The following is a 26485-nucleotide window of genomic DNA, read 5'->3' as shown; positions in this document are numbered from 1 at the left end:
TCCGCCATCTCCCTATTTGTCCTCTCCCGCATGTCCGTGCCCTATTGCCTCGTGGAGGATCGCAGTGAGGGCGCCTCCGAAACCTACGGTGGAGGCCTTGGAGGATGAGGCCTTGCGGGTTGATCGAGGTGAGGGGGATTCTCCTGCTACGGTCCTTCCTCCTGTTGCCAGGGCCTTTGCTGAGGCCTCAATCGTCCTTCTCACGAACCCGTTGAGGTTCACCTCATCCAGTGCCTGAGCCGCGATGCTTTCGAGTAAAGGCACATTTATCCTGGACATGATGCTATTGTACCGTTGACTCGAAAATAGGGTGAGCATCATTTTTGCCTGCAGCTGAATCTCTGGATCAGGGATGTCTGCCAAGTTGACTCCGTCGTTGGTGTGGACTTTCACTTTGTCCATTCCCAACATGGCGTAGACGTCCCTTTTCAGCTTCTTCTCCACCTTGTTCGGAAGCCCCAGTGCTCTTTCTATCAATTCAGGGGTCAGTTCAACCTGCACCTGTTTGGTGGCTTCCGCGTCCCGCACTGTGATGGTGCCCCTATTTTTGTTGAAGGTGCGTAGAAACTCGGCACACAGGGTATAGTCTATCCTTTGGCCCACTGCTTCCAGATACCGTTGTAAGTGGCATTGCTCCATGATCCGTCGTACCGCTGGTTCCTCAATAACCACATCTTCCAAGTTGAATATGTGGCGGAACTTCAGCTGATTGAATGCTCTGGTTTCCACTGTGAGGCCGTACCGCACCTGTTCCTCCTCCGAGAAAGGGAGTTTGCCAACTTTGTCTTGACCTGCCATGGTCGCCACCTCTACATTCAGTCAATTCACTTCTTAGTATTTTTGGCAACCAATTCCTAGGACGACCATAACAGATTTTATCATTTATAACCATGATTTTTTTTCCTTTCAAACTTCTATCACCTATTTTTGCATGGCATTTTAATTTGGAGCCTTTTCATGCATGGTTCACTTTTTAGTTTTAACTTCCATGCTTGGTTTGCTTTTTAGATTTACTGCCCCATGCCCCTTCTGGAAAAGAAAAATCCGTCCCAAGATTGGGGGGTGTGGGTCCAAGGCGTTCAGGTTGTTTTGTGGAGGAGCCAATCGTAGAAGTTGGGGTTATATTCGAGGTGTGCAGAGTAGTCCAGGTCACTGGGTCGGATGCCTACGTGGGTGATGTATGTGAGGACATCGGTGAGGAAATCTCCGGAGTTGACCCGACTTGCGATGTGGAGCTGTTCTTCTGTCAGGATGCGATCGAGATAGGGGTGTCCTAAGATATGATCGGTTCGACCTCGAAGAGTGGTTAACACTCGATACGAGGTGGGCACGACGTATGTGGGATCATATTCGGCTGTCTTGATGGCTCGGTGTTGTTCGGCGTTGGTCATTATGCGGCATCCTTCCACTGCCCATTTTAATCGAAGAGTGTACCACTGCTTCAAGAAGGGAGATTCGGTGTCCGCCAGGTGGGACAACCTTGTTGTTTCTTGGCTAGTGAGGCCCGACGTCGTGCGCGGGTCAAACGATGGGATGAGGCGTTGCTTAATGGCTTGCTCTTTGGAAACCTCGCGAGCGAGTAGCTCAGCGGCAGAGCGTGAAGCTTGTGCGAAGGCGAATTCAAAAGTCTCCCAAGAGCAAGGCATGGTGCGCACATCCGTTGCAAGGGGTTCCGCTAACAGTCCCAAGTCTAAGCGGTCATAGCCGAGGGCCAGTGCCACAAAGGTGGCGTCGAGCTATTTGATGCAGTCCACAACGTCATCCCCCATGTCCTCAGTGAGGCCAGCGGCCAGCATTAGGAATGACTTCCGTTCATAGGAAGGCTTAAGGCCGGCGGGTGGTTGAGGTTTGCTAGGGCAGGAGGTTCTGTCGGCACAGAGCTGCAGCAGCTGGGGGCCGGTTTGAGTCAGCAACTCGGACGTTGGTCGGATGGATGGGTCGGGTTTGATCTTAGGGGCCATGCTAGTGCGGTCGACAGGGTTGCTGGGTTGCGGGCCGGGGTGGTTGGGTGATACCTCCGGTGGTGGTGGGCCGGGGCTTGGGCCGTTGGGCGTGTGTGACGCCCGTGGGGTGACTCGCAAAGGAGTCGGATGATTGGGATGGACTTTGCGATTCGTGGTCTTGAAGTGTCAGAGGACAAGGCCTTGCGATTGACGTAGGAGCAGGGCCCGTGTTAGTTGGGACTTTGGGGATCCACAGCAAGGCATTCCCCTCATAGTAGCCTTGTGCTCGCAGCAGGATTTTAGGGACCCATATTTGTTTAACCACGCGGCGCTTGTGATGATGGCGTTTTGGTCTTCTAGGTTTAGGTTTGTGAGTGCACCGCGGACCCGCGCGTCTAGTTCTAGGCTAATCTCGAGGCTTCTTCGGCACCCATTGCAAGCGAGTCTGTTGGGGTTTTGCCTTAGGTTTGGCGGGTCGCGGTGCATGGGGATCTGGGTGTAGTAAATATGCACGGCCCTCCTCCTTAGTCCTAGGTGCGGCTATTTCTATCGGTGGCCCGTTGAGCGATGCTGGGGTTACGAGGCGCTGGTGGCTGAAAGTCGTGACAATAGCCACATTTCCGATTATTAGGTGGATGCGTTGTGACTCATAATCAACATTGCAACGGGTCTGCTTTTTAAAAGTTCGCCTGAGCAATGGCTCTGTGCCTGCCTCCCTGGCATTGGGTAGGACATAGAACAACATGGGAATAGTTTCAATCTCGATGGAAACGGCAACCCTGCATGTGCCGAGGACTGAGTAGGATTGGGCCCCATATGGGTTCAATCTGGCTGTTGTGGGATGAAGCATTGGCGTGCCCAGTTGGGCCCAATGCTCATGTGTCAAAATGTTAAAATCCGCCCCCTCGTCAATCAGGGCGTTGAATGAGCACATTTGCTTGGCCGTGACCTTGATGTGGAGGTAAGCGGGTTCTACAGGCTCCTCCTCATTCTCGCAGATTTTCGTAAGTGTGGCTACTCGTATTTTAACGTGCGTTTCCACCATTGGTTGTTCATGCAATGGGTGAGTGGGCGGATAGTACTTTTTGATTCGACTACCGTTAAAGAAGCCCATTCCCTCACCATCCAGTGTTTCCAGCTCGACATTACCAGTTCGGCTGATTGTGCGGACCTTAAAGGGCCCGAGACCTCTGAATTTCATCTTCTGTTTGTGTCCTTTAGCTGAGTAGAGGAGCACTAGCTCTCCCGGCTCAAACTCTCGTTGTTTGACGTGTTTGTCAAACCAGCTTTTGCGTCTAGCTTTCTCACAGATAAGCGCATGGGTGGCTAGGAGACGCACCTCTGATAGGCGTTCTAGCTCGACTAAGCGTTGCGTCCATGCCTCCCTCCCCTCCCATCGTTCTTGGAGTGCTATCCGCAGGCTAGGGACGAATAATTCTAATGGAAGAATAGCTTCGGTCCCATAGGTTAGCCTAAAAGGCGTTTGTCCGACGGCCGTCTTATAAGCTGTTCAGTAGGCCCATAGGGCTGCCATCAACTTGTTATCCCAGTCACTGCGTGAGGCTGAGACTACTTTGGTCAGGACAGTGATGAGAATTTTGTTTGTTGACTCAGCCTGGCCGTTAGCCTGAGGGTAGTATGGTGAGGATTTGCGATGGATGATGAGGAAGGTGGATAGGAGATGGGCTATCACTTCATTGATGAAGTGCGTTCCCTGGTCGCTAACCAATTCAATGGGGCAACCAAAACGCGAGATTACTTGCTCCCATAAAAACTTGGCAGTTGTCCTAGCGTTGTTTTTCTGTGTGGCCCTTGCCTGCGCCCATTTGGTGAGGTAGTCCGTGGCCACCACGATGTATCTAGCCTGCGAATATTGTGCCACGGGGCTGATGGGTCCTATGAAGTCAATTCCCCACTTTTCGAAAGGTTGGCGAGCGATGACCGGGGTTAACTCCATCTGATCTTTACAGACCGGGACCCTTGCCCGTTGGCACTCTCGCAATGTTTGACAAATTGTGAGGCATCACGGAAGAGCGTGGGCCACCATAGCTGGGACTGCAACACCTTTCGTGCTGTAGTATCCCCACTAAAGTGTCCTCCTGCAATACCGTCGTGCACCTCTGAGAGCACATCGTGCATCTCATGCTCACATACGCATCTACATAGCAGACCGTCTTGCCCCAGCCTATAGAGCTGGCCTGCAATCAACTGATAGGGCTGGATCTTTAGGATTAATCGCCTAAGCTGTGCCCGTTCTATTGGTCATTCGGGCAGCCCATGCTCGAGTACTTGGACTATGTTGTCTGCCCAGTATGGTGTCAGGTCGGCCCTGAATAGGTCTTTTTCGCCGGATATGCGGAATAAGTGGTTGTCTGGTAATTCGTCCACTATGTCTTGTCCAGCAGCTTCTCCTGTGGGTACTCGGGACAGATGGTCAACCATGTAGTGTTGTTTTCCCTTCCGTACTACCACTGAGAAGTCGAATTCCAGGAGCAGGAGAAGCCATCGGGCTATACGTCCTGTAGCACAAGGTTTGTTGACTAGATAGAGCAGGGCTTGATGGTCTACAAAGAAGGTGAAGGGGGTGGCTAGCAGGTAATGCCGGAACTTCTTCACGACGAATACCATGGCTAATCCCTCCCTTTCCATTGTCGAATAATTCATCTCTGTTTCAGTGAGCTGCCTGCTCGCAAAACTCACTGGGTAATCTAAGTTATACTCACCAGGCTGGCACAGCACTGCCCCCATGGCGAACTTAGAGGTGTCGATGTGTACGTGAAACGACATAGTCCAATCTGGGGGTCGTAGGATAGGTGCCGTTGTTAGGGCTTTTTTCAGTTCCTCATAGGCTCGTTGGTAGGCTTCGGTCCACTCGAAGGCAATTAGCAGCTTGTACAATGGCCTAGCGATCAGTGCGTAGTTCAGTACAAATCGCCGGTAGTATCCTGTGTGACCTAGGAAGCATTGAACTCCCCTGTAATTACTTGGGGGTGGGAGGTCCACAATAACCTTAACCTTTGAGAAGTCCGTGGCAATGCCGTTCTTGGATACCACATGTCCCAAGATGTAGCCGTGCTTTACCCAAAACTGACATTTCAGGGGGTTGAGAGAGAGACGGTATAAATGACACCGTTCAAAGACCGCGCGGAGTTTTTCGAGGTGTTGGGTTCCAGGCCGAATGGACACACAGGTCATCGACGAAGACCTCTAACTCCTTGCGGAGCATGTCCTTGAATATGGTGCACATGAGGCGTTGAAAGGTGGCGGGGGCATTGGTTAGCCCGAATGGCATGACTACATAGGCAAAGACGCCCCACTCAGTGGCGAAGGCGGTCTTGTGCCTATCCGCAGGGTGCACTTGCACCTGATTGTATCCCGAGAAACCATCCAGGAAACTGTAGGCTTCCTTACCTGCCACCCTCTCAAGCATGTGCTCGGTGTACGATAAGGGGTAGTTGTCTCTCTTTGTCGCTGCGTTTACTTTCTTGTAATTGATGCACACTCGAATCTTGCCGTTTTTCTTCATCACAATGACTATGGGTGACACCCAGTCCGTGTGCTCAATTTCGTAAATGAATCCGGCTCGCATCAACTTTTCAATTTCCTCCTTGACAGCATGGGCATGCTTTGGATTCATGGGGTATGGTCGCTGCTTGACCGGCGTTGCATCCGTTGTCATGGGTATGTTGTGAGTCACAACACTCGGATCTACCCCTCGTAGCTCATCTAAAGACCAAGCAAACACATCCCGGTACTCCCGCAAAAGAGCGATGAGGCTGGATTCTTCCTTAGTGGTCAGGTCCTCGGCAATGAACACTAGCCGGGGTGTTTCTCGTTCCAGGGTTAGGTTTATCTCCTTGACCTTGGCTGGCCCTTCAATGGGTTTGCTGGTTTGCCCTTGGCGCTTGGCACTTAGCAGAACCACCACCCTGTCCCCTCTTTTGAATTTCGAAAAGCGCTTAGGGAGGTCTTGTGGCTTCCTTTGCTCCTCCGATCGCACATCGTTGGGACCCTCTACTTCATTCTGTCGTAACCGTCGGCGCCTCAAGTGGATGGGTAAGTCTCCCCTGGTGCGTCTGGTCATGGGTGGCCTAGGGATTTCTGGGTCATCCTCTGAAGTAAGTTCAGATTTAGAGTCGAATTCCCCATTTTCACTAGGGGAGGTGGTCTCCCCTGGCAGTCGCAGTTCGGATGGCGACTCGGTTCTAAGCATGGCTGCCGTTTTTGGTTGGGTCAGGCCGGCCTGCTTAAAATCCACAGCTCCCATCTGTTCCAACCAAGCACGATCGCATTTCGCACACATGACCCCTTGGTCCGTTCTAAGGGCCGGCCTCGACTGTGGTTTTGCATCTGCTCGGATTTTCTCAATCTCTCGCCCTTCGGTATCATATTCTACTGTGTCCATCTCACCCTCACTTTCTTCATCGAAGGGTTGGCAATCTTCGTATTCGTCGCAGGAATCCGCCTTGCTAGACTGCTCATCATCCCCCAAGGCCTGCTTTGCCTCATTTTGTTGGTCGGGGACCAATGCCCAGTTGTATCTGAGATTTAGTTCGTGCACTTTGGTCCACTTCCATTCGGGTTGTTCCAAGAGGTCTTGGAGCGGCTTGAGATTGGCAGCTGCGTTGCGCGCCAGTCAGTCCGTTAGATGCCCCAGTATTCCCTGGAGTTCTCTCCTGTTGGTTGGCACTTGGAAGGCGACAGCAGGCTTAGGTCCGTCATGGAGGCTTGCTGCCATCATGTAGACAGGTGTAGGCTGTGTTTCTCTTGGCTTGCCAATTGTTTTGACAGCCTGCTCGTACGCTTCATGATCTAAGAACGGTAGATCAAGTGTAGCGAGAACGTGCATCCAATCCCGCTTGTCCTCTGGGCAAGGGATATACTTTGTCAAGGACCCATAGGGTTCCTTGTTCTGGGTGGTTCCTTTGAGTAGAATGGAGATGGCATCCAGGTCGATTGGTGAGGTCTTCTAAGTGTCCATCTCTATTCTCACAACGTTAGTTCGGTTGCCCAAGAAGATCAGGCTGCTACCCCAGTCTTTGATAACTCTGGCATTGCGCATCCAGGGTCGACCCAATAAGATATCATAGTCCACTCCCTTCATGACGATGAAGTCGACAGAGAACTGGACTCCTGCAATCTTCACTGGCCAATTCTTCAAGACCCCGAATGGTCTCACTCGCATGCCATTTGCTAGCGTGACGTTAAACCCCGAGCAGTTTCGACGGGCGGGTTTCCCCACTTCTGTAGCATTGCATGGTTAAGCACACTGACCCCAGCTCCTGTGTCCACGATCCCCTTTCTCGTTGTGTCCCCCAAGGCTAGGACTAGCAGGACTGCGTGCATTTTCGAGCCCTCCCAGAAGGCGTTGATGTGCAAGGACTTAGGGTCTGAGTGCAGCGTCAAACTTGGCAAGTGCGTTTCCGCATCCTGGTCTTGAGCATTTCCCGGAGCTTGCTCGTGTGGTCTTTCGACCCACTGTTTGAGGTCCTTCCATAGGGTAGAGTGCTGCCTGAACAGCTCTCCCAATCCAACCGTTACAGGGGTAGTCACTAGTGTGGTTAGGATATTGCTAAACACTTGTCCTTCCCTTTGTTCAGACTGTCCGGGCCAATGGCCACGGCTGTCCTGTGGTTCTGTTACGTCTAGGCTTGGCCTTGTCGATACTGCTTGTGGTATAGCAGCCTCGGCAGACTTAGGTTGGGGTAGCGATGACGGCGCACTCATGCTGGAGAGGTCCTCAATCTCATCCTCCGTGATGGGCTCGACATCCTTGAGGTGCTGTTGAGCCTCCCTCACCCATTCCTTTACCTTTTCTATGGCTTCCAATTGCCGCCTAGGATGTGGGTATTCCCCTACCTTAGCGTTTTCCTGTTGGGCAGTTCTAGGGGATGAAGTTTCTGCCTCTGCGTCTGAGACTTTCTTGCCGTGGGGTAAGGTCGTAATGCTGTCAGTTTTTAGTGCGACCTTAGCCTCTGACCTCTTCTTTTTCCGCCTACGGCTTTTCTTTCCTACTGAGGTAGCGTCGAGATTGCTAGGTCCTGGCAGAGAGACGCCGGCCTGCTTCGTTTGTGCTCGGGTCATCACTTGTAGGGGGATAGGTGTGGCCTCCCCATCGGGGTTTTCAACACCAAACAGTCCCAGTGGGACAGACGGCAAATTAGCTGTACCAGAAGGCGGCTTCCATTTTGGGCAATCTATGAAAAGATGAGTGATTCCGCACTCTACACACCTTTGGTCAGCTTTGTCCCTACTTTGCTGCTCTCTTTTTGGGCACCGTGATGAGACGTGACCGGGATGTCCACACGTCCAACAAGTGACCGGATCCTATGGCTGCCCTCCCAGGCCTCTACCCCGTCCTCATCCTAGTGCCATCACCGGCACTGGTCGGTAATCCATGAGGATTGCATTGCCCTCATCGTCATGCGAGACGTAAGGGTATATGTAGGTTTCTTCGTCCTAGCCACTACGTCCCTTTGCAAGCTCGAGTTGCCTGCTAGTGCTTTGTACAATTCTTCATCCCGAATCCCGCTGATGAACACGGTTGACACTGCCCTGTCAGCGGTCTTTCACCCAAGGGGATTCTCTTAAGGAGGCTTCTCATGTGGGTCACATAGTCGTGGATGCCCTCCTTCTCCTTCTGCTTGACGTCCATCAGACGCACTAGCAGGTTGTCAGAGTATCCGGGTTCAGCAAACCTCTTGACAAAAAGGTCCTTGAGGTTGTTGAAGTTGGCTCATTCTATAGCATCTAGGCTAGTATACCACGTCCTACCCTTATCCCTTAAGCAAATTCCAAATGCTTGCGACGTTGGGCATGGTCGTTGAGGCCATTGGCTTCGCAGACCTGCTCGAACTACTCGACAAAGCTGTACGGGTCGTCCGGTGGCTGGTACTTGTCGAGTTGCTTAGTGACGATAGGTATTTTGGCTTGGCTCTTTGAACCCTGGGTTGCCCCTAGTCCTGCAAGTAACGAGGTTGCTAGCGCAGCAGCATTTTGTTCCGCCGCGGTGTTATCGAGCAGCCGTTTCATGAGGAGCTCGCCCAGCGTTAGGTCTCCCTCGAGTGCTCTTTCCTGGTCTGTTCGGTTTCGGCCAGCCAAGTTGCACCTCATGCAGCTCAATGCTTTGCCTTAGGCTCCTGGCTTGTTGGTCCCTATTATAGTCTGCTATGCCCTGCAATGCCTTCCGGGCTAGCCTCCTCTCCTCCTCTAGGTCTGCAATGATTGCCTCCGCCGTCTTGCCATGGTGTTCGTACCTGGCATGCGCATCGTAACTGCTCACCATTTGCTGTATGGCTTCCGGAAATGCGCTAACATCTAGCTCCCTTGCAAACCGATGATCTGAGCCTCCCTCTATCATGGTGAAATTCTCGTGCCTGGTTGTAAGTCAGATCCTTGTCGTTGTCGCTCCTTGCTTGATCCTGCCTTGCGTTTGTTACGCTTGGGTTTTCTCCTAGTGGTGGGTTTTTTGGCAATTTATCTGAGTGAGTTCTTTTTAATTTTTGAATGCAGTGCTCAACTTAGGGTCACTCGTGAGTGTGTTGCTCCTCATGCACTCGTGTTCAATCAGGCTTTTGACTTCTTAAGTGTTCTTCAAGTGCGGAAATTCAATCAAAGTGCCGTGAGTGCTTCCCTTGCGTCTTACTCACCCTTGCTCGTTTTGGGCCTGACAGGCTTTGCTACTCTAGTCCTCGCCACCTTATGGGTCACAGGGTCCTATGCTGCTTCCTGTTGCTCACGTGGGGGTGGGCCACTGGGGGGAGTGCCCCAATGTGTCCCTGGATGGGTCAGGTTTTGTTTTGGTTTGACTCTGGGAATCGGACGTCCGATTTACCAGTGGTCCGATTGCGAGGATCGGACCAGGTATGTTAGGGCAAAGTGGGGGTCTTAAGGTCTGCGTGTCCGATTCTAAAGAATCGGACGGGCGAGTGTGCGAGGAATCGGTTCGATTCTAGGCGGTCTGACGGTCCGATTACGGATGGGTCCGATTCTAGGAATCGGACCTGACTGGTGACGTGTGTTACTTCGTCCGATCGGACCGGGTGGGTCCGAGTTGGAGCGTCCAAGTGGTCCGAGTGGTTGAGTCGGACAAGTTGGTCCGAGTGCCACGTGGATCGTCTGATCAGACCAGTTGGTCCGAGTCTAGTGATTGAACGGGTTGTTCCGATCGGACGGTTGTCCGAGTGTCCGATTCTGGGAATCAGACACTGGGTCGGCCATCCGATTCCGCCGGTCCGATGAGTTACGCACACCGATTTGCTTGATTTTCACTAGGTGTATTATCCTATTGGTCGTGCGATTACCCCGCGACAGAGCTGAAGTGGGGCGGACGAGATCGGTTACCTGAAGTCGCCGAATGCGATGTCCTCCTAGCTCCGGTCGATCGGATAGCTGGCCAGCACTCGCTCACTCTCTGTCTCTCTCGCTCTCCGTTGGTTGGAAATGGGGTCCTCTTGCCCTCCCAAAGTTTATACCCTGCTAGTTCTGCCCTACGCACTACAGGTTCCTTCCCTGCCGTTTCCTATGCCGTTACCTTGCATCTACTCCATTTTTTCCCTTTGTTTCCTGTGGTTTTCCCCCTATTTCACAGCACAGCCCTCTGCCTTTTCGTGTGTGATTTCCTACTACTAATCTATCCTAAACACATCCTGAATCGAAAGCAAAACATTGAACTAATTTCTCCACGTTTTCCAGTCATTAATAACCAGATTGTTCCAAAACACTTACCTGTTCTGAAGATCAAAAACACCAGACTTCCTACCTATCTCAAGCTCCGTTTCAGGGTGAATGCCCTACTTCGATGCTCGATATGGGACGCGCGAGTGCTCGAGCTTGAATCCATCAGTCCCGGCAACGGAACCAAAATGTGGGAGCTTTCGCTCAACCGCCAAGACCCACGGACCGCTTATTGTTTCAAGCGTTCCAAGTGAGCTCTCATGGCTATCTCTCACCTAGCCGACGCGTCGTCAATCCTACGAATGCAGTGAACTTACCTTGATGCTTGATCGAGTACCCTCCTCTCTCTCACACTTCGGTAGCTCCACGATTCTTGATGCCAGCTCAAGCATCCTCAAGCCTCCTCCATCTCCAAGCCTCATCCTCCATAGCCGCGCGCGCAAGAGAAGAGAAGAAAAGAGAGTAGGTGAAGGGGAGAGAAGATGGTGGAGAGCTTCACCCTCTTGATTCCTCGCTCTCTCACACACTCACTCCCTCACACTCTCACACTCCCTCTCTCAAGAGCACACACAAGCAAGAAGGAGAGAAGAAGAGAGGAAGAAGAAGACTAGTTTTGCCACACCAAAGAATGAGCTCTTCATTCACTTTTCAACTTTATATACAAAACCCTACTTCCCTTTTGGGTGGTCATTCCCTTTTTCCCTTTTTTACATGGCCGGCAGGCCCTGTTCTCCATTGTCCTTTTATCTTCCTTGCTTCCTTTTCACTACTTTTCTATATTTACAAATCGCACGGGTGAGAGCCCGGCACTCTTTTACAAGATTTTAGGGTGCGCTTTTTATGCGCCTTTCCCTTTTCGTGGTTGCCTTGGCCTTTAAGGGTTGTCCTTGCGCTTTTGGCCTTTTTTCCTTCTTTTCCTTCCGTCGGGTTACCTTTTTCCGCCTTTGCCTTGCATCTTTTCCACTTTCTTTCGCTCTCTTCGTGTTGGGGTTAATAGTAAAACTCCATAATTTGGCAAGAATTGAAGGGATAGGTAGAATGTAGTAACAACCATGAGCCACAATACCTTCCAGACCATGATCTCGTGACAGACATACCAAGTCTAAGACTAAATCCAACGTTTAAGTCCCTGCAAGTAAATGTCTTTTGGAAGGGCATGGATATACATGCAATCTTACCTGTAGTTGCCTTAGGAGATACTACACAAAAGTGGATAGTAGACACAAGAGCAAGGGTCAGTGTACTTAGTCACACAGTCTTGCAAGCTTGGAAAAACCCACTGGTAAAGGAGTGGTAGAGACAGCAAGGTTCGATGTCACTCTAGCAAATGGGATGAAGGTTATACCCTTCAAAGTCCTAAAGGATTGACCATTAATTAAAGATAGCATGAATCCAATTCTTAATGAACTTCATAATTATGAAGGGAGTGGATTATGATATTGTGCTTGGTAGACCTTGGATGAGAATTGCCAGAGTAATAGAGGAGTGGGGTAACGGACTGATATTCTTGGGTAATAGATCCAAAGTAGTCTAAGTAGAGATGGACACATGGAAAACCTCATTAGTGGACTTAGATGCCATCTCTACCCCGGTAAAGGGTGGCTCAAGGCCTAGAAGTGATTATGGACCTCTAACAAGGTATATTCCCTACTCTGACAATGAGCGAGACTAGAAGTACATATTGGCAACAATTGATCTCCCATTCTTGGAGGATAAGGGTGGATCCAAGCAAGTTGTAGACTCAGCTAGCAAACCTAAGATTGCCATCACTTCTAACCTACCCATGGTACCCTTTTACATGATGGCTGGGAGTTCCATGGGTCAACCAACACCAATCACCTATTGTGTCCCAGCCAAAAAATTAGAACATCACAAAATCCTCAAGCACCTATCAAGTCAACTTACAGGTAAACCAACTGCCAATTTAAAGCCTCTCAAGGATCTTTTGGAAAGCAAAGATTGCCAATGGACTAAGGCGAACAACCTAAGTTTTTCATATAGCTAGACTCCCATGACAAGTGTGGCAGAGCTCAGAAGTAGGAACCTTGTTAGACACATACAGTCCCAATATGAGGATTCTGACAATGAGTATGAAGATTTTTGTTCCTTTATGTTGGAAAATAGGTCAAATTATGTATGTTGCATGATGAGGAGACTTGTATCCCATAAGCACAATGAGGAGAGTGGAGAAGCTGGAAAGCTATAAAGGCATGTACTTGGTTCACTTTTCAATATATGCTATTGTACTTTGTACTTCACTGTAAATCCATGTCATGTCCTACTTTGTTTACTTTTCAATATATGCTATTGTACTTTGTACTTCACTATGAATCCATCTCATATCCTACTTGGGATTGTGTTTATGAGTCCGAGAATTCTATCTTGGAACCTAATTCAGCCGAGTAATAGTTAGTGTCATTTGCTTATGTTGTCATGATTCTAGTTACTACATTCCAACCTCCATAGCTACAACCATGCTCGAGATCCATGTCCTTCAACACTTTAGTGAGGAGAGCAAAGAGGAAGCAGAGACCATAAAATATGACAGCAAAGGAAGAGTAATTGAGTGTATCAGAGTGGATACCAAACCTTAAGAGGTCAACATGTTTTGAGTGAGCAAAGAAGCTCCCAAGGTAGATTCCATCGAGCTTGGTTAGAACGCCTTGAGGTGGTAGATTATGAGCAAGCAAGATTAGCTCGTCCTTGCTCCACACTATTGTCTAGAGTAGAGTCAGCTTCAGAGTTGCAAGCGCCAAGGGAGACATGCTCTTTTAGTGAGGATTATGAGTAAAATTTCAAGTCAAAGATGAGCTTTGATAGTGATCTTGAGATACCTAGGACGACGTGACACACCAAGGAGGACCTTCTAGTCCACTTGAGGCACAAAAGGCTAAGGAAGGAGCAAAGGAAATAGTCAAAGTCTTCAAAAGCTGAATGGAAGTAGAAACCATGGGACCTACCCAAGCACTTCATGAAGCACAAAACGGGTGATTGAATAGTGGTCTTAGTAGGAGCTAAATGGAAATGGCAAGCTAGTGAACCCATTAAAGGACCAGCTGAGGTTAAGGAGGTCAACTTGGTAGAAGGGGAGGACAAGCCTCAACTTGTGTACATAATGGATGACCTAACCAAGAAGGAGGAGCATGATCTCATAAATCTCCTAAGGGAATTTGACGATGTGTTTGCATGGTCCTTAGATGAGCTGAAGGGAATAGATCCAAGTATTGTGACACACAATATCCCCATGACCCCTAATGCAACACCAATCAAGCAATGACCATATGCAATCAATCCTAAGTATGCACACACACCATAAAAGAGGATTCGGTAAGCTATTGAAGGAAAGATTCTTTTACTAGATAGAGCATACAGACTGGGTGTCATCCATAGTCATAGTTGTAACGTGTATGCTTGTCCACTTGTGGGACACGTCTTAGCAGCCCATCGGGAAGAGAGTCTAGAAAGCGCCACCTAGCACTCGCAAGAAATGTCACAAGGTTTGCGAGTCTGCCTCGAGCAGAAGTATCCAGCTGTTCCCACTTAGGACCGCCCCGAGGTCAGGGTCTTTTTTTTCTACCCGCCAAGCCTCTAAGAAGTAGCTATCATCAAGCTCCAGATGAACCAATTTGCATAGGAATGTGGGAGCTTTCACTCAACCGCCAAGACCCACGGACTGCTTATTGTTTCAAGCGTTCCAAGGAGCTCTAATGGCTATCTCTCACCTAGCCGATGCGCCGTCAATCCTACGAGTGTAGTGAGCTTACCTTGATGCTCGATCGAAACCCTCCTCTCTCTTGCACTCCGGTAGCTCCACGATTCATGATGCTAGCTCAAGCATCCTCAAGCCTCCTCCATCTCCAAGCTCCATCCTCCATAGCCGCACGCGCAAGTGAAGAGAAGAGAAGAGAAGAGAAGAAGAAAAGAGGAGATGGTGAAGAGCTTCACCCTCTTGATCCCTCACTCTCACACACACTCACTCCCTCACACTCTCACACTCCCTCTCTGAAGAGCACACACAAGCAAGAAGGAGAGAAGAAGAGAAGAAGAAGAAGACTCTTTTTTCCACACACCAAAGAATGAGCTTCTCATTCCCTTTTCAACTTTATATACAAAACACTAAATCCCTTTTGGGCGGTCATCCCCTTTTTTACATGGCCGGCCGTAGTCTAGGCCCTTTTTCCCATTTCCCACCATTCTAATTTATCCTATTCCCAACTAATGCATACACTTTGCACAGGAGCGAGCCTGGCACTCTTTTACAAAGATTCGGGGGGCGCTTCCGCATATTAATTCTTTTGTTGCCTCGGGCCGACACCGAAGCTTCTTGGGGATTGTGCCCGAACATTTAAATTTTTCAAGGATTGGCTCCCGATCAAGGCTCCTTTTTCTGCTTTTATCCTGTGCCTTTTTTGTTATTTCCATTTTTTCCATTTTCCGCTCCTCTGTGCTGCGGAACCACGATAACAAGGAACAACAAAGTCGAAGTGGATTTAGGGTGCACTTGGTTCATGGAGAATGGGGAACGAGGGCGATGCAAAGCTCAACCTCTCTGCCCATAAGGCATAGTCCCATTTCGCTCCCCTAAAACAACATAAATCGGGATTCTAACTCTACTGACTCTAGGTCTTTACAGTTTCGTCGTTATCACGTCTATTGAGAAAAGTTCCCAACTAACCGGGACCACCCTTCCGTAGGACGGACCCAAGTCGCATCCATCGCACCTTCCTCGGGTTTCTTAGTTATCTAATTACCTACCACATTATGTTTGACATGCAAAGGTAGCTTCCTTATTTAAACAATTTAAACATAGGTTCCTTCACGTAACTTAGGCATTGACATTTGAAAAAACAATGTCAAGAAAGTTCCTTTTCCAAATATTTGACCTTTATTTATCATATTCTTGGAATACATCAAGTATCAGGCCCGAAGGCTATCCTAGCAAAATCAACATGATTGCTGCTCCAAGTTTCACTCGTAGACTAGTACACGGGCCTTGAGATCCCATCTCGAGTCACATCGGCCTCTTGTGCGGGATTTGGAGGCAAAGAATTTACAACCAAAGCCTCCCCTGGCACCCAAGCATCCTCCCACTCCAAGCAGCACCCACGGAGAGACATCTCGCGGAGGGTTCGGTCCATGTATCTGGCACGGCTAAACAACCCCCTTGGATAGGGACAGGCAGGCAGTTGGAGGTAACTGAACTTGCCTCTCCCTCCAAGCTATGAACCTGAAGCATTAAGTGTTTGGCCTTGAATTAGTTTCTTGAGCAAATAAGTTCAAACAATGTACCTAAGTGTACAATCACGTTCATTTCTGTGGTCATTCGTACGACCAACTGCTAAGGTGTGATTCCTTTTTCCCGAATACTCCCAGTATTCAATCCTGGATCGTTCATGACTTGGTGAGATTCCAAGGTCTTGGCAAGCTAGGTTGCTTGTTTCCCTCTTTTCTTTGGGTTAGGGTTTGTACCCTACCGAACCCAATTATCCTTACCTTAGGTCTCCTTGTAAAATAGATCATGGATAAGCCGTTATCCTCAGTTGGTCAACTTGCTTCTGTTGAGATTCAGCAATCACACTCAAACAGCCTCTTTGTATGGAGCTTCAGGGTCAAGGATATGCAGGCTAACCTATCCCATATGCACAATGGTGCCTACTGCAGTTTCCTACTTTCCTATAAAGCATTGTACTTGCTTCCTTTCTTAATGCAATGATAGTACTCTTTTCATTTCAGTAAAGTGTCAATGTCATTGTCCACATACACAAGATTGTGTTTATGAGTCCAAGTCTCAATCTTGGAACCTAATTCACTTGTGTAACAAACAGTGTCAATTCCATCATGAGTCTACACTTCTCTTTCCATCCTCCATAGCTTCCGGTTATGTCATGCTCTAGATCCCGCATTTCTAACATGGTATCAGAGCGCAGCTGAGCATGGCTTAGCATGTTTCAGGTCCTCTCTCTGCTCCCTCAGTCTCTCATAATCTCTATCCAGCTCAGCTCAGTGTATGACTTCTTTTCTCAACTCTACTCTCACTGAAGCTTCCATGGCAGCCATAGCCAGCAGCACCCTGTCAGATTGAACTGCTTATATCTCACTCCACAGGTCAAATCTCTTGGAGCTTCCTTCTGGAAAAGTATTCCCCAACTCATAAAGCTTCCCTGTATCACATCAATCTAGGACATTGGACCATCTGGAGCTCAGCATTGTGAAAATCCCCAATCTCTGCTCTGTGTCTGCCATAGCCAGACAGGACCTACCTTGCTTGGAGCTTCCATAACTCTTCAACCAGGCCATTTCAGCCCACGATTTCTTCTGGAGAGTTGTTCCTCTGCTCAAGACGCTTCATCTTGGCACAATAATCAATGACATTGCTGCTCCCTGGCTCCAGCATTGCAGAAATTCACTGTCGCTGTCCAGATCTGTGCCGATTCTGTTCGTGGCTTCTGCGTGCGCCGTACAGCCTGCGATCTGGATGATCTCCATGGGGCTTTGATAGCCCATGACATAAGCTTCCTAGACATGTAAAAAGTTTTGAAAATGATCCACTGTAGCTCCTGCAATCAGCAAAAAACCAGGCCCCTGTCTCAGAAACCCTAATTCCACCATAGCCAAAAGCTTCAAAATCTTGACATTTTTCACTGTTTCTCTCACTGAAGTTATCAACAGTGATTTTAATCACTGAGCAATACTCTCTGAAGTTCGTTAAAGTACTGTCACTCAGATCTGAAGGCATCAGCATCAAATCAAGAAGGGGAAGATCACTTGGAGTAAAAGACTTTTGCAGATTTGGTATTCATTGACACTCAGTTAGTGCTTCTTAGCACTTGTGTCTCTCAATCAATTCTTCTGTTGCTCAAATCTAATAAAGTCTGAAGTTGATTTGCTACTGTTCCCGTAAATCTAACATGGGCAAAGACTCTCCAAATGCTCGATTCAAAGGAGTCGGATTCCACACTTGGCAAACCCGCATCAAGCTCATCCTGATGAAGAAGGGTCTCTGGGCCATCACAAATGGCAAAGAGAAGAAACCTCGGGACGCGGACCTTGCAACTACTTGGCAAAAGAATGATGACAGAGCCCAGGCCATTATCAAACTGGAGCTAGACGACAGTTATATCCATCATGTGGATAACTGTGAGACCTCACAGGATACATGGAAAAGACTTGACACCCTGTTCGGTGCACAATCTAAATCATCAAAGTATGGTCTCCTGATTGAGTTCTTCAGGCTTGAAATGAAGTCCAGCACATCACTTGCCACACATCTCAATTACATGGAAGGACTCCTAACCCAACTTGCAGGAATAAACATTAAAATGGATGAAGATGTTTGCATCGGTGTTCTACTTAAGAGCTTGCCTCCTGAATATAATAATGTATCAACAACTTTAATCAATATGCCAAATCCTGAACTTGTTGATATCCAGGCATCACTGTTAGAAGAAGAAAAGAAGCTAAAAACTAAAGAAGAACCAAGTACCTCTAGAGATGAGCATGCATTATATGTTGGCAACAGGTACAAAGGCAAGAAGGATCAGCTCTTTTGTGACTTCTGCAAAAGGACCGGACACACCGAGAAGTTCTGCCACGCAAGAAAGAGATCCCAAAAGGCCTATCTAGTCGCAGTCAAAGAATAAGAAGAAAATGAAGCAAAGGAAGAAGAAGATGAAGATGAAGACCACCAGGATCGGAAGGACAAGACTCATCAGTCCTTGTACTCTCATAATTCTGATAGACTGTTTTAATAGCCTTGTATTTTCCTTGCCCTAATGCTTCCTGCCATAAGCCTTGTAAACTCCTTATGTAACTTGGCATTACAGTCCCTGTACACTTTGTGAGGCCCCTGTTACAGCCTCTGGATGTCCACCATGTTTATGGTACCCACACTTAGCTTTTTCTGCGACAGCCTCTGGTGTTTTGCCATGTCTGTGGTATGCCCACACTTTGCAGGTGGTTCTCATTACAGCCTCTACACACTTTGTGCCTTTTCTAGTTGTGATTGAGGAGGGGTGTTGAGATTCAGCAATCACACTCAAACAGCCTCTTTGTATGGAGCTTCAGGGTCAAGGATATGCAGGCTAACCTATCCCATATGCACAATGGTGCCTACTGCAGTTTCCTACTTTCCTATAAAGCATTGTACTTGCTTCCTTTCTTAATGCAATGATAGTACTCTTTTCATTTCAGTAAAGTGTCAATGTCATTGTCCACATACACAAGATTGTGTTTATGAGTCCAAGTCTCAATCTTGGAACCTAATTCACTTGTGTAACAAACAGTGTCAATTCCATCATGAGTCTACACTTCTCTTTCCATCCTCCATAGCTTCCGGTTATGTCATGCTCTAGATCCCGCATTTCTAACAGCTTCTTGGCAATTCACAATTTCCCTAAGTTTGACAAATCGGTCCCCAAGAGAGAGAGAGTTGTAGTAGGGCGACTACTCGACTTCTTAACGAATCTAGCTTGTAGTTAGATCTCGCCTCCCTTGGCCTAAGATGTAGTAGTAGCATCTTATGGTTTAGTTGCAATAGCATCTGACCTTGTAGACTAGTTGCTCAAGATAGGTAGCAGTGCCTATCTTGAGGAATTACATCCCTTTGTCTATCAATATTACTAGTATTCGTGTCCTAAGGCCTGGTACCCTCTCTTACTCACAACATAGAACGATCTAAGTACGAGAATACTGGATTAACTCCGCAAGTGCAATACTAAGCAACATTTTAACTTATCTTACCCTATCTTTCATATTGAATGTAACTATCATTACATGTGCATTGCATCCTATATGCTTTTCATCAAATGAAATATAACTCTTTTCCTTTTCATACATTTACTTATGCATGCAGGTTATGCTATGTACAGTTACAATGATATTGAAATAAAAACATAATCTTTTCCTTTGCCATGCAAGTCATGCAAAATAGAATGCAATTGCTTATGCGAAAATATAACCCTTTTATTCCTCTCCATGGAAACTACCTATTCTTTAATTAAACATCCTTCTACGGATCAACCTATTTATGGTCATCACACAAGGGATTTTTTTATTTCACAAATGCATTGTGTACACATAATTCATTCTTTCCAATGTAAATTTCCCAATGCAAACCTTCCAACGCACAAGAACATCACAATTTATATTTAACCTATAAGCGAGATGCAAATAGGACATTATTGCATAACTGTATCTTTTAACACCTGAACTGTATACTAAAAAATGCAACAACCTTTCATCATGATGGTGCGAGGATTATAAGTACCTTGTCATGAAATTTAAAACTCTTTCGAACATTCCTATGATCTTTTTAAAATGAAGCGTTCTAGTTATTCAATTAGGTTTCTCCTATGGGAATTTATACTTAATGCACCCATATCATGCGGAAACTAAAGGGTGAATTTGATGGAACTTGAACTTCTGCAGGAGGGGTATTCTCGATTCTTGCACTTCGGGTGGGGACTCCTACATGTGCTCATCTTACTCGGAATCGGGACTTGGGAATAAGTTGGGCATGTGGAGGGTGTGCTGAAATTATTTGCAAACTGGCAGTCCTTCCCTTCCCGCAAGGAAACTCCCTTCATATACAACTGTGTCCCTTATGCGATTCCGCAGGTGAAGCGCCCTTAAGAAGGCTCTTGTGTAAGCTTCTAGGAAGCTTCCTAGGAAGCTTACTTAGCTTCTTTTTCTTCTATCAGGAAATCCCGACATCATCTCCTCCTCCTCATTCACGTTATGATGGCAAAAATGATGGTGGCGAGGGTATGGCGGCCTGGCGGAGTGTTGGCGGAGCAGGGGGTGTGGCACGTAGGTGGACCAGGGAGGGGCTAGCAGCACTGCTGAAGATGACCAGGGGGAGGGGGGTCTTCCCCTTATATAGTGGGGGAGGGGGGGCTTCACGAGGGGGGAGACGGCCATGTAACGGCCGCCACCCCACACCCAGGGGGTGCATGCCCCCCTCTACCACTCTACTCCCTCTCTCTCTCTCTCTCCCCGACATGCTCTTGGCAGGGGAGAGAGAGAGAGAGTTAAAAAAATGAATTAAATTTAAAAATTTAAAAGGGGGTGTTCTTATGCATGGGGGGGAATGCTACATCCTCTCCCTCTTAGAGGAATTGAGATGTCCTCATCTCGAGAAGATTTGGGGGTATTGTTGGTTGAGAGTATTTTCATCCATCCAGGTGGTATCCTCTTTGGGATAATCTTTCCACTGGATGAGGTATTCTCTCAAGGTCCTTGATCTCAAATGCCTCTCCCTAACATCTAGGATTCTATCATGCCGTAGCTCAAGGACTCCTTGGCTAGGCATTACAATTTGCTGATCATCAAGTACATGATTCAGATTAGGTAGATACTTTTCCAATAGGCTAACGTGAAATACATTATGAATCTTTAGAGTTGCTTGCAGCTGTAGTCTGTAAGAATTAGGCCCTAGGCACTTGATGATCTTATAAGATCCACAATACCTCGGACTTAGCTTCTTGTACTCTCCCAAGGATAGTGAACTCTTTTTAGGGCGTACACGGATGAAGACCATATCACCTTCGACGAAGGATCAGTCTTGCCATTTCAAGTTAGCGTAAGCCTTCTGTCTATCCTTGGAAGCTTGAATGTCTTGTCTTATTGATTTGATTTGATCATCCATGTCTTCCAGCATATGACTTGAAGCTTCTACCCTCAAAGTTGGATCTGAGAAGTTCAAAGGGGTACAACAATCATGCCCATACAATGCTTGGAAAGGGGTAATCTGAATACTCTATTGGTAAGAAGCATTGTAGGCAAACTCAACTGGTGGTAAGTATTGAATCCACTTTTTGGGTTCACGACAGCAGTATGCCCTAAGCATATCTTCAATGACTTGATTGACTCGTTCTGTTTGACCATCAGTTTGGGGATGGTAAGTTGTGCTAAGATAGAGTTGAGTTTCAATAGCCTTAAAGATAGCCCTCCAGAAGTATGATGTGAAAAGAGAGTCACAATCACTAATGATTCTTCTGGGTAACCCATGAAGTTTGAATATTTCCTTGATGAATAATCTTGCAATTTCTGAGGCTTTATAGTTCATCTTGACAGGGATGAGATGTGCGACCTTGGTGAGCATATCTACTACAACCATAATAGAGTTATATCCTCCCTGAACTTGGGGTAAGCCAACAATGAAGTCCATACTAATGAACTCCCATTTCATTTGTGGAATGTCAAGTGGTTGCAATTTCCCAGGCATTTTAACATGTTATGCCTTAATGCCTTGACAAGACAAACATTCCATGACATATTTGAGTACGTCTCCCTTGAGCCTTTCCCAAAATTAGCTCTTTCTGACCGTGTTAAGGGTCTTGGCATAACCAGGATGTCCTGAGAAAGGGGAGTCATGGGCTTCCCAAACTATCTTATACTTGAGAGTTTGGCTTGCAGGGATACATAATCTTGTCCTAAAGTAGACAAGTCCACTACTGATGGAGAATTCTTGATACTTTTTCTTTAGCTTCGGGTCTTGATCCTTGATGGGGATCTCCCTTAGCATTTTTTGATAGACCTTGCTGTTGATGGATCTTGTAAGATGAGAGAATTTAGAAATGCCTTGTGACTGAGTGCATCGGCAACTACGTTCTCTTTTCCAGGCCTATATTTGATTTCAAAATCATATTCTTCCAGCACTTCGATCCATCGATGTTGCCTCATATTGAGCTCATTCTGAGTGAAGATCCATTTAAGACTCTTGTGGTCCGTTACTAAGGAAAATTTGTTACCTAGCAAGTAAATGTCTTCAAAGTTTGAGAGCATGGATGATAGCCAATAGCTCCAGGTTGTGCGCAGCATAATTCCTTTCATGGCTCTTTAATTTTCTTGAAGAATAAGCTACGGGATGACCTTCTTGCATAAGTAGACATCCTAAAGCAAGTGTGCTAGCATCAGTTACCACTTCAAAATCCTTACTAAGATCAGAAAGTTTTAGGATGGGTGCTAATACTAAGCTTTGCTTTAGTTTGTCAAAGCTGGTCTATTCAGCAGGTGACCATACAATTGCTACATGCTTCTTTAGTAGATCAGTCATCAGAGGTGCTGCAATCAAAGCATAATCTTTGATGAAAATTATGTACCACCCTGTCAACCCAAGAAAACTACTTATTTCTTTGACAGAAGTTGGTGCTGGCCATTCCAGATGTCTTTGACCTTAGCTGGATCTACTGAAATTCCTTCTACTCATACAATGAATCCTAGATATTCAATCTGTCGCTTGAAAAATGCGCACTTCTTCTTCTTGGCATAAAGCTTGTGTGCTCTCATTGTTTCAAGAACAATGCAAAGCTGGGGTTCATGGTCCTTTCCTTGTTTTGAGTAGACTAGGGTATTGTCAAAAAAGACGAGAACAAAGTCATCAAGATAGGGCCTAAAGATATCCTACATTAACCAGTTGAAGGTAGCAGGAGCATTCTTCAGCCCGAATGACATCACTAGGAATTCGAAGTGTTCATACCTTGTATTGAATGCAGTCTTCAAAATATCTTCCTCTTTGATCCATATTTGATAATACCCAGATCTGAGATCTATCTTTGAGAAGATCTTCGCCCCTTAAAGACGGTCAAGTAATTAATCTATTCTTAGAATGGGGTATTTATTTTTTATATTTGCTTGATTCAACCCTCTGTAGTCAATGCGTAGGCGAAGCATTCCATCTTTCTTCTTTGGGAATAACACTAGAGCTCCCCATGGTGAACTACTAGGACGGATGTAGCCTTGATCTAATAGTTGCTTGAGTTGCTCTTTCAGTTTGATAGCTTCTGGGATGGACATTTTATATGGCCTCTTTGCGACCGGCGCAGCTCCTGGCACAAGTTTGATTTCGAGGTCGACTTCCCTTTGGGGAGGAAGTTCCGTCAGATCTTCGGGGAATACGTCTTTGTATTCCATTCCTAATTCTGATCTAGCTTATTTAGTTTAATCAGATAGATAGGTAGACCCTTCTGAACACCTTTTATTTGGCTTACCAGCCTCACCTTGAGTTGTGACTAGTTCCCCTTCAGAATTGCGGAAGGAGACTTGGCCCTTCCCACAATGGATGTGGGCATCATTGGGTATTAGCCAATCCATTCCGAGTAAACATTTGTGGACACCTAGGTTCATTAGCCTGAATCTCACAGAAGTTGGCTTCCCACCCAATAGGAATTTTACCTTAGCAGTTTTCCTAGTACAAGTGACTTCATGACCATTTGCTAATTCCATAAGTAAAGTAGGTGCATCTATTGTGGCTATCCCTAATCTATTTGCACAAATTGGTGAGATGAAGGAATGTGTATTGCCATAGTCAATCAAGGTTTTGAAGCTTTTACCTTGATATTCTGATGGAGTTTGAATCACCGAGAATTGTCGATTTGGACCCTTCTTGTGAAGAGTGGCATGAACCATTGCCCTCTCAATGTCAGCATCCATGGATGGATCTTCTTCATTGTCCAACTCCCTGTTGGAAACACTGGAGGTTCTCCATCTGGACATAATGGTGGTTCCTTGGCCATGAGCGGCTCTATTTTGACCTTGGAATTGCCCGTGGCGATGCCCTCTGCCAAGCTTGGGACACTCCCTCTTGAAGTGTCCGGGCTCATTGCAATGGAAGCAACATGCGTTGCGATCATTGCTTTGTGTTGGAACAAAGTTCTTGACATCATTGACCCTAGCTTTCTTTCTTTGGCCTTGATTCTGACCCTGCGCTCTCTTAGTCTGAGCCTTAGACATGCCCTTATTCTGATCTTTGTAAGGCCAAATCCTGTTGTTCCTTGGTTCGGTCTGCACCTCCTGTATTATTGGAGCAGCTCGAATGAGTGCGTCTTGTAGGTCCATTGGGTGCATTTATTCCAATTGAGTGTTTATGGGTGGATTCAACCCAATACAAAATTTTGACATCTGTTGTGTCATATCCATTGGGGATGCATAGTTTAGAAGTGAAACAAACTTCGAATAATATGCTTCAAGGGATAATCCTAGCTGCTTCAAGTCATAGAATTCATTCATCTTTTGTGTGCAATAGGCAGGTGGCAGATACCTCCCTCGCATAGCTTCCTTAAGCTTATCCCAAGTGACTGTCCCCTCCAAGATTGCTTGGTCTCTACACCACTATTTCCACCAAAGTCTCACTTCACCTATAAGTTTAAGTTTGGCGAGCATGGCTTGGTTAGCAGGTGTAGTTCCTACTGCCTCAAAATAGTCCTCCATGGACTCAATCCAGATCTCGGCCTCGACTTGAACAGTCCTTCCCTTGCCATCAAACTCGGGTGGCTTAATTTGTTTGAGAAGGAATTTCTTCTCTTGAGCCACAGCTGGACTTAGTGCAGGAGTCGGATTTGGAACCTGCGCTTGGGGTTGCGTCTGAACAATAAGATTCGTTATGTTAACATCTTACCATATGTTCCCATATTATGTTAATATGACTAGCACAGCTTTTAGCTAAGTGATTTAATCACTTAACACCTTAGTTAATATTTATGATCAAGATAGACAATTGTAAAAAGTCTTATTTATTCATGAAGGCATAACCCCTTGAGTACATTTATTTTGGATAAGTAGGACAGGCTGATTGATACATCAGTTTGGGGAAAATAGGATTGTGTTACAATCGGCTACAGGGACGGAATAATAATATGGAGTGGAGTCATGGATTTTTCAGGAAACCATAAGTCATAGGAAGCTTGGGGTATCCCTTCTTTTGATATCCGTTCTTCTCATAGCGCCCTAACACTTTGATTCTGTTTTAGCAGAGATCACCCGGGTCACTTCTTCATAGACATACTTGTTCTGCTTTACTTGCCGACTGCTAACGTGCAAAGTTGTGTTTACACGAGCTTCGATAAAGATGAACAGCTTCATGATCTTACTTGTTCTGCTTGACTTGCCAACCGCTAACGTGCAAAGTTGTGTTTACACGAGCTTCGACAAAGATGAACAGCTTCATGATCTTTAAATCCTCCATCCACTTGATTCTCTTTAACTTGGTCTGAAGGTACGAGAGTTGGTGGGCTGCTATGTAGTATATTCCTGAGTCTCCGTCCATCTCTGCTCCGCATACAGGGGCAAAGGATTATAGATGTGGTCCAAAATATTCATCATGCCAAGCCTCTGACGATAATTTGAAGCATGCATTGCAGTCATGAACATGACCTGGAACACCAAGAACTTGCTCCATGCTTCGTGACTTTGCAACCCAACATCCATAGGTAAGTAAAGAAATGTTTTCAACAGAAAACACTACTCTATTCTACTCGCCCTCCCCTGTTTACCCCCTTATTCCCTTTATTTTCCTCCATTAAGTTTCTTTATAATCTTTAGATCTCATTGGTTTGCTCTGATACCATCTGTAACGTGTGTGCTTGTCCACTTGTGAGACACGTCTTAGCAGTCCATCGGGAAGAGAGTCTAGAAAGTGCCACCTGGCACTCGCAAGGAATGTCATAGGGTTTGCGATCTAGGTCTTCCTGAGTCTGCCCCAAGTGGAAGTATCCCGCCATTCCCACTTAGGACCGCCGACCTGAGATCAAGGTTTTTTTTTTTGTACCCGCAAACACAGACAACTGTGTCCCTTACTCGATTCCCCGGGTGAAGCACCCTTAAGAAGACTCTTGTGGAAGCTTCTAGGAAGCTTCCTAAGAAGCTTTAGCTTCTTTTTCTTCTGACAAGCGAGCCTGACATCAACTCCTCCTCCTCATTCACGTTATGATGGCAAAAATGATGGTGGCGAGGGTATGGCGGCCTAGCGGAGTGTTGGCGGAGCGGGGGGACATGGCACGTAGGCGGAGCAGGGGGGTGTGGCATGTAGGCGAAGCAAGGAGGGGCTGGCAGTGCTACTAAAGATGACGAGGGGGAGGGGGGGCTTCCCC

This window comes from Lygodium microphyllum, chromosome 11 (assembly GCF_053477565.2).
Source record: "Lygodium microphyllum isolate KBCC chromosome 11, Lygodium_microphyllum_v1.1.10, whole genome shotgun sequence".
Classification (NCBI taxonomy): Eukaryota; Viridiplantae; Streptophyta; class Polypodiopsida; order Schizaeales; family Lygodiaceae; genus Lygodium; species Lygodium microphyllum.
This window is presented reverse-complemented; position numbering follows the sequence as displayed.